General features: G+C 37.5%; 1 pseudogene; it reads right to left on the reverse strand.

Annotated features, from left to right (window-relative positions):
- Positions 1-920: 920 nt before the first annotated feature.
- Positions 921-9,990, reverse strand: LOC132617273 (organic cation/carnitine transporter 7-like; annotated as a pseudogene).
- Between the last annotated feature and the right edge of the window lie 1,056 nt (positions 9,991-11,046).

Below are 11,046 nucleotides of genomic sequence, written 5' to 3' on the forward strand. Positions count from 1 at the left end.
TCCCGAAACTAATTTTCAAAATTCCCCATTTTGCCCTTGACCTTTCTCCATATTTCTGCGTCAATATTTTTCATGAACAACATATATATATATATATATATATATATATATATATATATATATATATATATATATATATATATATATATATATTAAATAAAATCAACATGTGGCCTTATTTCTTACAAGTCAAAATTATTTCAAATTTTTTCGAACATGCGAAAATACGGGATATAACAAATTGATCCCATAACAAATATTTGGGTTTAAAATTCAGAGAAAGTGATCAAAATAGTCCTTAATGTATGGACTTAGGATTGCTTTGGTCCCTGATATATACTACTTATGAAAATGGTCCTTTAAGTATGTTAAAAGCTTATCACTTTAGTCTTGGGTCCCACGAACCTAACGATCCCCACAAAATCTGTCAACCTAAACGGAACCTTCCTCATGTGCAACCCACGTGAGATATCAAAATTCTAAACAAAAGCCTTTTGCCTTCTTGATCAGTTCCAAAAGGTGAAAACTCCCGCCTTCCCAACAAAAACCTTTCTCCATCTCTTTTGTGGTCTTGTAAAATCAGTAGACACAAGAGAAGTTTCTCCATTGTTGAAAAATGTTAATCAAAAGAAACGACAATTGAACTCAAGCTTTTGGATAGCATCAACAATGGCGATCCAAAGTTTGTGACAAAAATAATCAACAAACTATTTTGTGACAAAAAACTTATAGTTGAATAATAACAGTTTATCTTGAAAGGTTTGCTTCAATGCAAAATAATCGAACAAGCAAAGGCAAAAGATAAGTACTCATCCATGCACCTGCAGCTCAAGCAACCAAGTCTTGTCTAACGGATATGAAACTATAAAAACGAATAGGATATTTTTATTGAAATTTAATCCACTATAGACTGGAGGAAATTTCATAAAAGCCAATCTCACTCAAGTAAATGTAAATGATACCAACATATTTTCATTTCTTTTCCTCTCCAATGTGGAGAGAACTTCAATACAAATAAAACGATATAAGTCCAAACTTTAGACAACAAGTGTATCCATTAGTTCCCTACCCTTTGTCTCTAGTGAGAAGAGCATAACACTGGCTGCTGATAAAACTATAACTACTTCAAAAGATATGATTGCAGCCATTTGATGGCACCCTCTTACCAATTGCATGGCAACGACAGGAGAAATCATGGCCCCTATTCTTCCCACAGAATATGCAACTCCAGTACCAGTAGACCTTATAGAAGTTGGATATATCTGCATAGAAGACAATAAAATGAAAATGAGGTTTCTAGAGCGCAGCATTTGCTTCCAATAAGAAAATGGCCCCCTGAAAATTAAGCACAACTTTAGCTGCTAACAACTAAAGATGCATCTCGGAAGTTTTCTGTGCACTAAAATCAGAAAACCAAGAATGGAACCTCATTATACATTAAGTCTTGATTAGCTAATAGTTGACAACATATATTGGTAGACTCTCTAAACAAAGCCTATGGTGTCATTTAGTGCAATCCCTATACCCCCAGCCAACAGAAAATTGGCGAAGAGGCCGAGACAATACTTCATGAAAAGATGTCACAAAAGAGGCCTTTACCTCATAACTTTCTTCCCACTGATTAAGAACCAGAAAACATAAATGATTCACATGAAATAGATGCACTACAATATTAATTGTTTAAGTATACACACACACACATATTTGAACATTGATACCAATGCTAAAATTAACCATTTTAGAACTCCATTATCATTTGTCAAATTAGAACTCCATTATCATTTGTCAAATTAGAACTCTCTTCTAAACCAACGAGGAAGTTGTTAAACATATGAACTAACAACTAACAAGAAGAAGAGCGCTGCAGTATGTTAGGAATTTGCTTTAGAACTGCATTAAATTTATTTTTATTGCTTTAGTTTTGAATAAGACTTAGTCAAATAGTTGTTAGCTATCTTTTCCTATTATTTAGGAGTTAGTTCGTAAAGATAGTGATTCTGTGAATCTGCTAGCATCGTGTCTCCTTTTTTAACTGCTTTTGTTTTTTTCAGGTTTTATATATGTAACCTGCAGCAGTCAATAAAATTATGTTCTTCTACTGTTATACCTCTCTGCTTTCTATATCTTTGTGTTGTAAAAAATAACCAACAATTGGTATCTAGAACCCTTTTTCTTACGGCATCTGTGAGTATTCTCTGTGAGTGAGTGTTTCGAGTGAGTCGCGAACCACAACCAGAAACACCAAAACTTCAAACATGGAAGAAAGCTCAAGTTTCTCGGCAATGGCACCTCCAGTCTTCAATGGTGAAATTTTTCACATGTGGACGGTGCGGATGGAAGCCTATGTAGAAGCTTTAGATCTTTGAGAGGTAGTTGAGGAAGATTATGAAGTTCCTCCACTACCCGGCAACCCAACAATGGCTCAAATCAAGAATCATAAGGACAAAAAATCCAGAAAGTCTAAGGCAAAGGCGTGTCTCCTTTCGTCAGTCTCATCAACAATTTTCAGTCGTATCATGTCTCTAAAATCAGCAAAAGCCATCTGGGATTATCTCAAGGCAGACTATGAAGGAGATGTTCGGATCAAAGGCATGCAGGTGCTGAATCTCATTAGAGACTTTGAGTTATAGAAGATGAAAGAGTCGGAAACCATCAAGGAGTACTCTGACAGGCTTATGGACATAGCAAACAGAGTAAGATTACTTGGTTCTGAGTTTAAAGACTCCCGTATTGTTGAAAAAATTCTGGTTACTGTACCTGAAAGATTTGAAGCCACCATAACCACTTTGGAAAACACCAAGGATCTGTCCAAAATTATTTTGGTAGAATTATTGAATTCCTTGAAGGCACAAGAACAAAGAAGGGTTATGAGAGAGAATGGAATTAGAGAGGGTGCGTTGGCAAACCAAACTTGAAGATAGCGGAAGATACAAAAAGAAAAACAATAAGAAGAACTAGCCATCAAATGGAGAAGGAGCAGCGCGCAACACCAACAAAAACAAAGAAGGCAGTTCCAAAGGAAACTACCCTCCTTGTAAGCATTGTGGAAAGAATGGACATGCGCCTTACAAGTTTTGGAAAAGGCCTGATGCTAAGTGCAATAAGTGCAACCAATTTGGGCACGAAGCAATTATCCGCAAGAATAAAACTCCGCATGACGCAAATGCTCAGGTTGTTAATGAATAGGAAGAGGATCAACTTTTTGTCGCGTCATGTTTTACAATGAATGTCTCAAGAGAATCTTGGCTAATCGATAGCGGATGCACAAATCACATGACTTATGATAAAAAAAAAATCTTCAAGGAATTGAAGCCTACTCGAGTTGCAAAGGTTAGAATAGGCCATGGTGGTCACATTCCAGCAAAAGGAATGGGAACCATTGCACTTGAGACACAATCAGGTACTAAAACAATATCTGATGTTCTTTATGTACCTGACTTGTACCAGAACTTGTTAAGCGTTGGTCAGTTATTAGAAAATGGTTTCAAACTTAATTTCGATGATAAATATTGCTTGATCAAGGGTCCGTCAGGACAAAACTTTTTTAAAGTCAAAATGAGAGGCAGAAGTTTCTCATTAGATCCATTTGAGGAAGAGCAGATGGTGTATTCAGCACAAAAAAATGTCGCTGACTTATGGCATAAGAGACTCGGGCACTATCACTATCAAGGGCTTGTCAAAATACAAAAAATGAAGATGGTGGAGAACCTGCCTAACTTGGGAGTGAGTTTTATAGATTGTCGTGCTTGTCAGTTTGGGAAATAAAGTAGACCTTTGTTCCCAAAGGCAACTTGGAGAGCTACAAGAAATTTGCAGCCGGTTCACACAGATGTTGGAGGACCCCAAAGGACTCCTTCACTTAACGGTAGTCTTTATTACATTATTTTTATTGATGAATTCACTTAACGATAGTCTTTATTATGTTATTTTTATTAATGATCTGACCCGAATGTGCTGGATTATTTTCTAAAGTTCAAATCAAAGGTCAAGAGCATTTTGTGGAAGTTCAAAGCGAAAGTGGAAATGAAAGTTGTTGAAAAATTCAGATTTTATGATTTGACAATGGCAAGAAGTATACTTCTCATCAGTTCGGTCTATTTTGTGTGGAAGCTGGGATTGAACTTCAACTTACAGCTCCTTATACTCCAGAACAAAATGGAGTTAGGGAAAGAAGAAATAGGTTTATTATGGAGATGGCAAGATGTATGTTGCACAAGAAAAATCTGCCAAAGAAGTTCTGGGCAAAGGCAGCAAACACAACTGTGTTCCTACAGAATAGACTTCCCTCAGAGGCTATGAAAGATCAAACTCCTTTTGAAGCATGGTATGGGTACAAACCTCCGCTGCATTTTCTTAAAGTGTTTGGTTGTCTTTGTTTTACCTATGTTCCTCAGGTTAAACAAGATAAACTAGACAAAAAGGCTGCCCTGGGTATTTTTATTGTGTACAGTACTGTTTCAAAGGCGTACAAAATCTTTCAACTAGAAGTAAAGAAGATAGTTATCAGCAGAGATGTCCACTTCATGGAAAATGAAGAATGGGATTGGGAAGACTCAAAGAATTCTGTCCAGCAAACAAGCTCATGGTTAAACGAAAGGGAGGATGATCCACTGGTTAGGGGAACTTGATTGCTCTCTGACATATATCAGAGATGCAATGTTGCATTATGTGAACCTACTAACCCTGAAGATGCTCTCAAAGACCCCAAGTGGAAAAATGCAATGGAGGAGGAGATGTTTATGATCGAAAAAAATAATACGTGGCAGCTTGTTGACAAACCTCAAGGCAAAAAGGTAATTGGGGTAAAATGGGTATATAGAACCAAGCTAAACGCTGATGGTTCAATCAACAAGCATAAAGCAAGGCCTGTAGTTAAGGGCTATGCACAGATTTTTGGTGTTGATTATTCTGACACTTTTGCTCCAGTTGCTAAGCTCGACACAATCAGATTGCTTCTTACTATTTCTGCACAACGTGGCTGGAAAGTGCATCAGATGGATGTCAAATCAACATTTCTTAATGGAATTCTTGAAGAAGAGATTTATGTCAAGAAACCTGAAGGCTTTGTTATAGAAGGAAAAGAAGAGAAAATCTACTGACTACACAAAGTTCTTTATGACCTAAAACAGGCACCAAGAGCTTGGTATAGTCGAATAGATGATTATTTGCTTGGCCTTGGTTTTGAAAAAAGTCTTTCAGAATTCACACTGTATGTTAAACATAATAACAGTAAGATTCTTGTTGTTTCTCTTTATGTCGATGACATTTTGATCACAGCGAGCAGTGCAAAGTTGATTGATGAGTTCAAGCTAGATATGATGCAAGCTTTTGAAATGTCTAATCTTGGTCTGATGACTTATTTCCTTGGAATGGAGATTACACAAGGAAAAAATGGGTTTTTCATTTGCCAGAAAATATACGCAAAGGAAATTCTCAAGAAATTCAACATGGAAAATTGCAAGGAGATGAATACTCCTATGAACCAAAAAGAGAAACTAAGCAAAGATGATGGAGCTGAAAAGGTGGAGGAAACATACTTTAGAAGTCTCATTGGGTGTTTGATGTATCTTACAGGAACAAGACCCGATATATTGTATGTTGTAAGTGTTCTATCAAGGTTCATGCATTGTCTGAGTGAAGTACATTTGAAGGCAGCCAAAAGAATTATGCGGTACATCAAAGAAACCATCGCCTATGGAGTCAAGTTTCAGAAGAGTCAGCCTGTGAAGCTATTGGGGTATTATGACAGTGATTGGGACAGTTCCGTGGATGATTTGAAGAGTACTTCAGGACACTGTTTTAGTCTTGGTTCAGGAATTTTCTCATGGAGTTGTAAGAAACAGGAAATTGTGGCTCAATCTACTATCGAAGCTCAGTTTGTGGCAGCTACAGCAGCAGTAAATCAACATTGTGGCTGAAGAAAATTTTGGTTGATTTTCATGTGGAACCAACAGGAAGCATTGAACTGTTCGTGGACAACCAAGCAGCAATATCTATTTCTCACAATCCTATGTTTCATGGGAAAACTAAGCACTTCAATATCAAGTTTTTCTTCCTGAGAGAAGTGCAAAAAGATGGAGATGTAACTCTTGTCTACTGCAAGACGGAGGAGCAAATGGCTGATATATTCACTAAGCCTTTACCAGTCAGCAAATTCGAGCTTCTCTGACAAAAGATTGGAGTTTGCAGTTTCCAAAGCAAGGAGGAGTGTTAGGAATTTACTTTAGAACTGCAGTAAATTTATTTTTACTACTTTAGTTTTGAATAAGACTTAGCCAAATAGTTGTTAGCTATCTTTTCCTATTATTTAGGAGTTAGTTCGTCAAGATAGTGATTATGTGAATCTACTAGGATCGTGTCTCCGTTTTAAACTGCTTTTGTTTTTTCCAAGTTTTATATATGTAACCTGCAGCAGTCAATAAAATTATGTTCTTCTACTGCTATACTTCTCTGCTTTCTCATATCCTTGTGTTCTAAAAAATAACCCACACAGTCCTAATTTGAAAAGGTGCCCACTCTTTTTTCAAATTCAATATGTGCATCTGGCTTGAGAATGAGGTGGTTACAAATATACACCACTCTAAACATTATTAGAGGCTAAGAACGATGGCAAAGCTTTTAGCTTCTTCAAACAAATGAAACATAATCTTGATATCTTGAAGTAAACTTCATGCATTCAGTTTGCTTGAATGGAAACAGGAAAGAGTTTTCATGTCTACAAATTGCATGATGATAACGAATTGATGGTTACCTCTCGACTGTAGAGAGCCACAACACTGAAACTTCCCAAGATGAAAGTACGAGCACCAAATAGCAATGCAGTAGTCAAAGCAGGCAGTTGAGGTTCAAGAAGTGGTAAAAGGAATAGGAAGTATAAAGCATACATAAACGCCATAGTGAATTTCCGACCAACTTTCTCCACCAGTGTAGCTGGTAAAAGAATCCCTGGGATCTCTGAGAGACCAAATAGGATAACTTAGATTTTACAACTAGTAATTGGCTACAATATATTAAGTGAAAGAAAATTATTTAATGATTAGTTGAGATGAATATGACAGAAGTAAAGGAAAATCGATTTACCTGCAAGACTATTGATGAGCACATTTGTATAAAGGCTCTGATCATCATTCATGTCCAAAGCGATTGACGAGTGTTGACATCGTCCACTGCTAAACAGTGAGGTCAGCAATATAATGCCGTAATATGAGAAGGAATTTCCAAAATAAACCACCCAAATGAGGAGGGTATTTCTAAGTAATGCGGGGGACAAAAGCACTAGTAAGGATGAGAAGCCTGATGAGATTTTGTTCTTTCCAGGAGAAAGCCATTCCTCAGTGAGTTGAGAAGAGACAAGCTTTCCGGGGGGAAGTTGTGTCTTATTGACCACAGCTATTTTCCTCAAAATATCACAGGCGTCTCTTGTTCTACCTACGACACACAAATATCTAAGAGATTCTACTGTAAATACAAATAACAGAAGTGCTGCAAATGATGGTATGGATGATAAAGCCAGTAACCACCTCCAACCCAATATTGGCATAATCATCTGCAACATAAACAATGGGAACGCCATAAGTTTTTCACTGTTCCATGAACCATATTTTGATAGTACACAATTATATTATATGAGATTATGGTAGAAAATTAATTTGATATCCCACTGTCCTTAAAGGTTAGAACAAAGAACAATACTTACAGCTCAAAGAATTGGTAGAAAATTGTTTTGGCTAAGATATGTCACTAGTCCTACATGCATGCAGAGAAGAATTGCTACTAGTGACTTCGACTGCTTCTGTTATTCAATGAGGAACTAGAAGATTATCACATTATGCAGATGGTAGTATCTGGATACGCGATTAAATAGAAGATCAACAAGTAAGAAGACATCAAGTAAAGCTAAATGACACAACCAAAAAATATCTAGTAAAGTAAATTAGTAAAGGCTAGAAGATGATTCCAAACACAAGCACTATTTATTCTAGAAAGCATGGTAAGTGTGGATATAAGCTAAACATGGTTGCACTACAGACCAGAAAAGCAAAAGAAAATCTACCAGTGCTAATAAGGCCTCAAGTATTGATCCAATTGTCCAAAAACCGGAATTGATAATGGACCACATTCCCCTGTTATGTGAAGGCACAAATTCAAGAAACCAAGATGCATATACGGATCGTCCACCTACTCCAAACCCAACCATCATACGCACAACAAGCAACAAATTATAATTTGGAGATTAGGCACTCAGTGCTGCAGATACTGCAGTCACTATTGATATACTTAGAAGACCCTTCCTGCAGGTAACAAATATGAAATTAGATCAAAATTGATAGTTCCCATAAGACAAAAAACTTGTCCATTTTGAATTAATTCTTGCCTTCTTCCATAAGTGTCTGTGATGAAGCCCCATAAAATAGCTCCGATAAGCATGCCAGCGAATGAGAATCAAGGATCAGCTCTTAGTCCGTTTTTATTTGCCTTGGTGATGGATGGAATGACATGGCAAATTCAAGGTGAGGTGCCATGGTGTATGCTTTTCGCGGACGACATAGTCCTGATCGACGAGACTTGTAGCGGAGTTAACGCTAAGCTGGAGGGTTGGAGACATACTCTGGAGTCTAAAGGGTTTAAGCTGAGTAGGACCAAGACAGAGTACTTGGAGTGTAAATTCAGTGAAGCACCTCAGGAGGCTGGCTTGGAAGTGAGGCTTGGTACCCAGGCCATCCAGAAGAAAAGTAGTTTCAAGTACTTTGGGTCTATTGTGCAAGGCAGCGGGGAGATTGACGATGATGTCACACATCGTATTGGGGCAGGGTGGATGAAATGGAGGCTTGCTTCCGGAGTGCTATGTAACAAGAAGGTGCCACCAAAACTTAAGGGAAAGTTCTACAAAGTGGTAGTTAGACCGACTATGTTGTATGGGGCGGAGTGTTGGCCAGTTAAGATCTCTCACGTTCAAAAGATGAAAGTTTCCGAGATGAGAATGTTGAGATGGATGTGTGGCCACACCAGGAGTGACAGGATTAGGAATGAGCATATTCGGGATAAGGTGGGGGTGGCCTCGATGGAAGACAAGATGCGAGAAGCGAGATTGAGATGGTTTGGGCATGTGAAGAGGAGAGACACAGATGCCCCAGTGCGGAGGTGTGAGAGGTTGGTCATGGATGGTTTCAGACGAGGTAGGGGTAGGCCGAAGAAGTATTAGGGAGAGGTAATTAGACACGACATGGCGCAATTACAGCTTACCGAGGACATGACCTTAGATAGGAGGGTTTGGAGGACCCAAATTAGGGTAGAAGGCTAGTAGATAGTCTCATTTTCCGTTCTTATTAGTAGTCGCATTATCGCGATATAATTTCTTGTGCTCAGATTTCTGCTATTATCTGTTATTTCCTGTGCTTTGATTACCCTGTGTTATCTGTGTCGCTTGCATTATTTCATTTTATATCGCTTCGAATCTCCTAACCTTATCTGACTTCTTTTTATGCTTTTATTGAGCCGAGGATCTTTCGGAAACAACCGTCCTACCTTGGTAGGAGTAAGGTCTGCGTACACCCTACCCTCCCCAGACCCCACGATGTGGGATTTCACTGGGTTGTTGTTGTTGTTGTTGTAAGCATGCCAGCGAAAACAACAGTAGTCATAAGGCTTTCTTGAGTAGGAGAAAGTATCCATTGGGACCTTAGAGCAGGTCCTATAAATGACAGAATCATAGTCTCAGCTGCTTCTGCAATAAAACCAAGACCAGCATAACACAACACCATATACTGGAATTTACCAATTCCAACAGATGTAAGTGCTTCTTCCAATGTGTACACAGTGCCATCCTCTTCTTCATCTTGCTGTTCCATCTCACTCCATTGAACAGGGGACCTAATAATTCTTCTGCTTCAAAATGCAAAGTCAAAAAGTTAGCTGATTATTCGGTGCTCTATATGATCCATTTTAATTACCCACTGATAGGACACTTGAATGGACCTGATAGTAACAACTATGAAAAGAACAACAAAGTGTGATGCTTGATATTTCGAACAAAAATGTATTTATTCCAACATTACCCTTTAGCAATAAAAAGAGAACATTTTTGACTTCCGTTCTTTTTTGGAATCAAATTGTCCTCGTCGTCTAAATAATTACACCACTTTTACGAATCCGCGACTTAAGTAGCACAAAAAATAAAAAGTTGAACCAAACTAGTACAAAAAAAAAAAAAAACATAAGTAGTATTCACGCACGAAATTCGTGTGTGAAAGGACCAAACTGCAAAAAACGCAGTTTTGGCCTTTCACGCACGAATTTTGTGCGTGAATGGGTCATCCAAAAAAAAAAGAAGACTAGTACTTTCACGCACGAATTTTGTGCGTTAATGGTGCGGCTTTTTTTTTTTTTTTTTTTTTTGCGTTACCTTTCCAATCACGTTCTTTTCCATACTTTGGGCAAAGATTAGTCATATTTTAAAATCCCAAAATATCAATATTTTATGTAAAACTTAATATATTTTTTTGCGTACAATAATATCGGCTCATTACATCAAGTCACCTAAACATTTGGATCGTCGTTTTAGGGGTTCTAAAGTGCCCCGAAGCAAGTTTTGAAACTTGTAATATTTATAGGGTTTTGATTTAAGTGTTTTATTATATTTGAATGTACAAATTTAAATATTTGATTTAATAATAATTCATCCAATACGAGAGGTCTATACTAATTAAAAAATAATTCATTCCATTTAATTACAATACTAATTCAAAGCAATACAATAATAAATTACAATAACAATACAATCTTCAAGTTCTAGAGGATCTATTACTTTGAGACGTGCTTGTACTACCACGGCCTTGTTGCCCACACGAACGCTTGTCATGGCCATATTGCTTACATATAGAGCACTTGCGAGAGTAAGTTCTTTCACTAACATCCATTTGATTGGGTCTACGACTCCGTGAGTTAATGCCCAATTTTCTAATGTAATCCTTGTTAGCAACCATCGAAAATGGCTCGTTTGGCCAATAAGCTTCATTACCAAGTGGGTGGAATTGGCCGGAATATGCT

This window comes from Lycium barbarum, chromosome 11 (genome assembly GCF_019175385.1).
Source record: "Lycium barbarum isolate Lr01 chromosome 11, ASM1917538v2, whole genome shotgun sequence".
Taxonomy (NCBI): Eukaryota; Viridiplantae; Streptophyta; class Magnoliopsida; order Solanales; family Solanaceae; genus Lycium; species Lycium barbarum.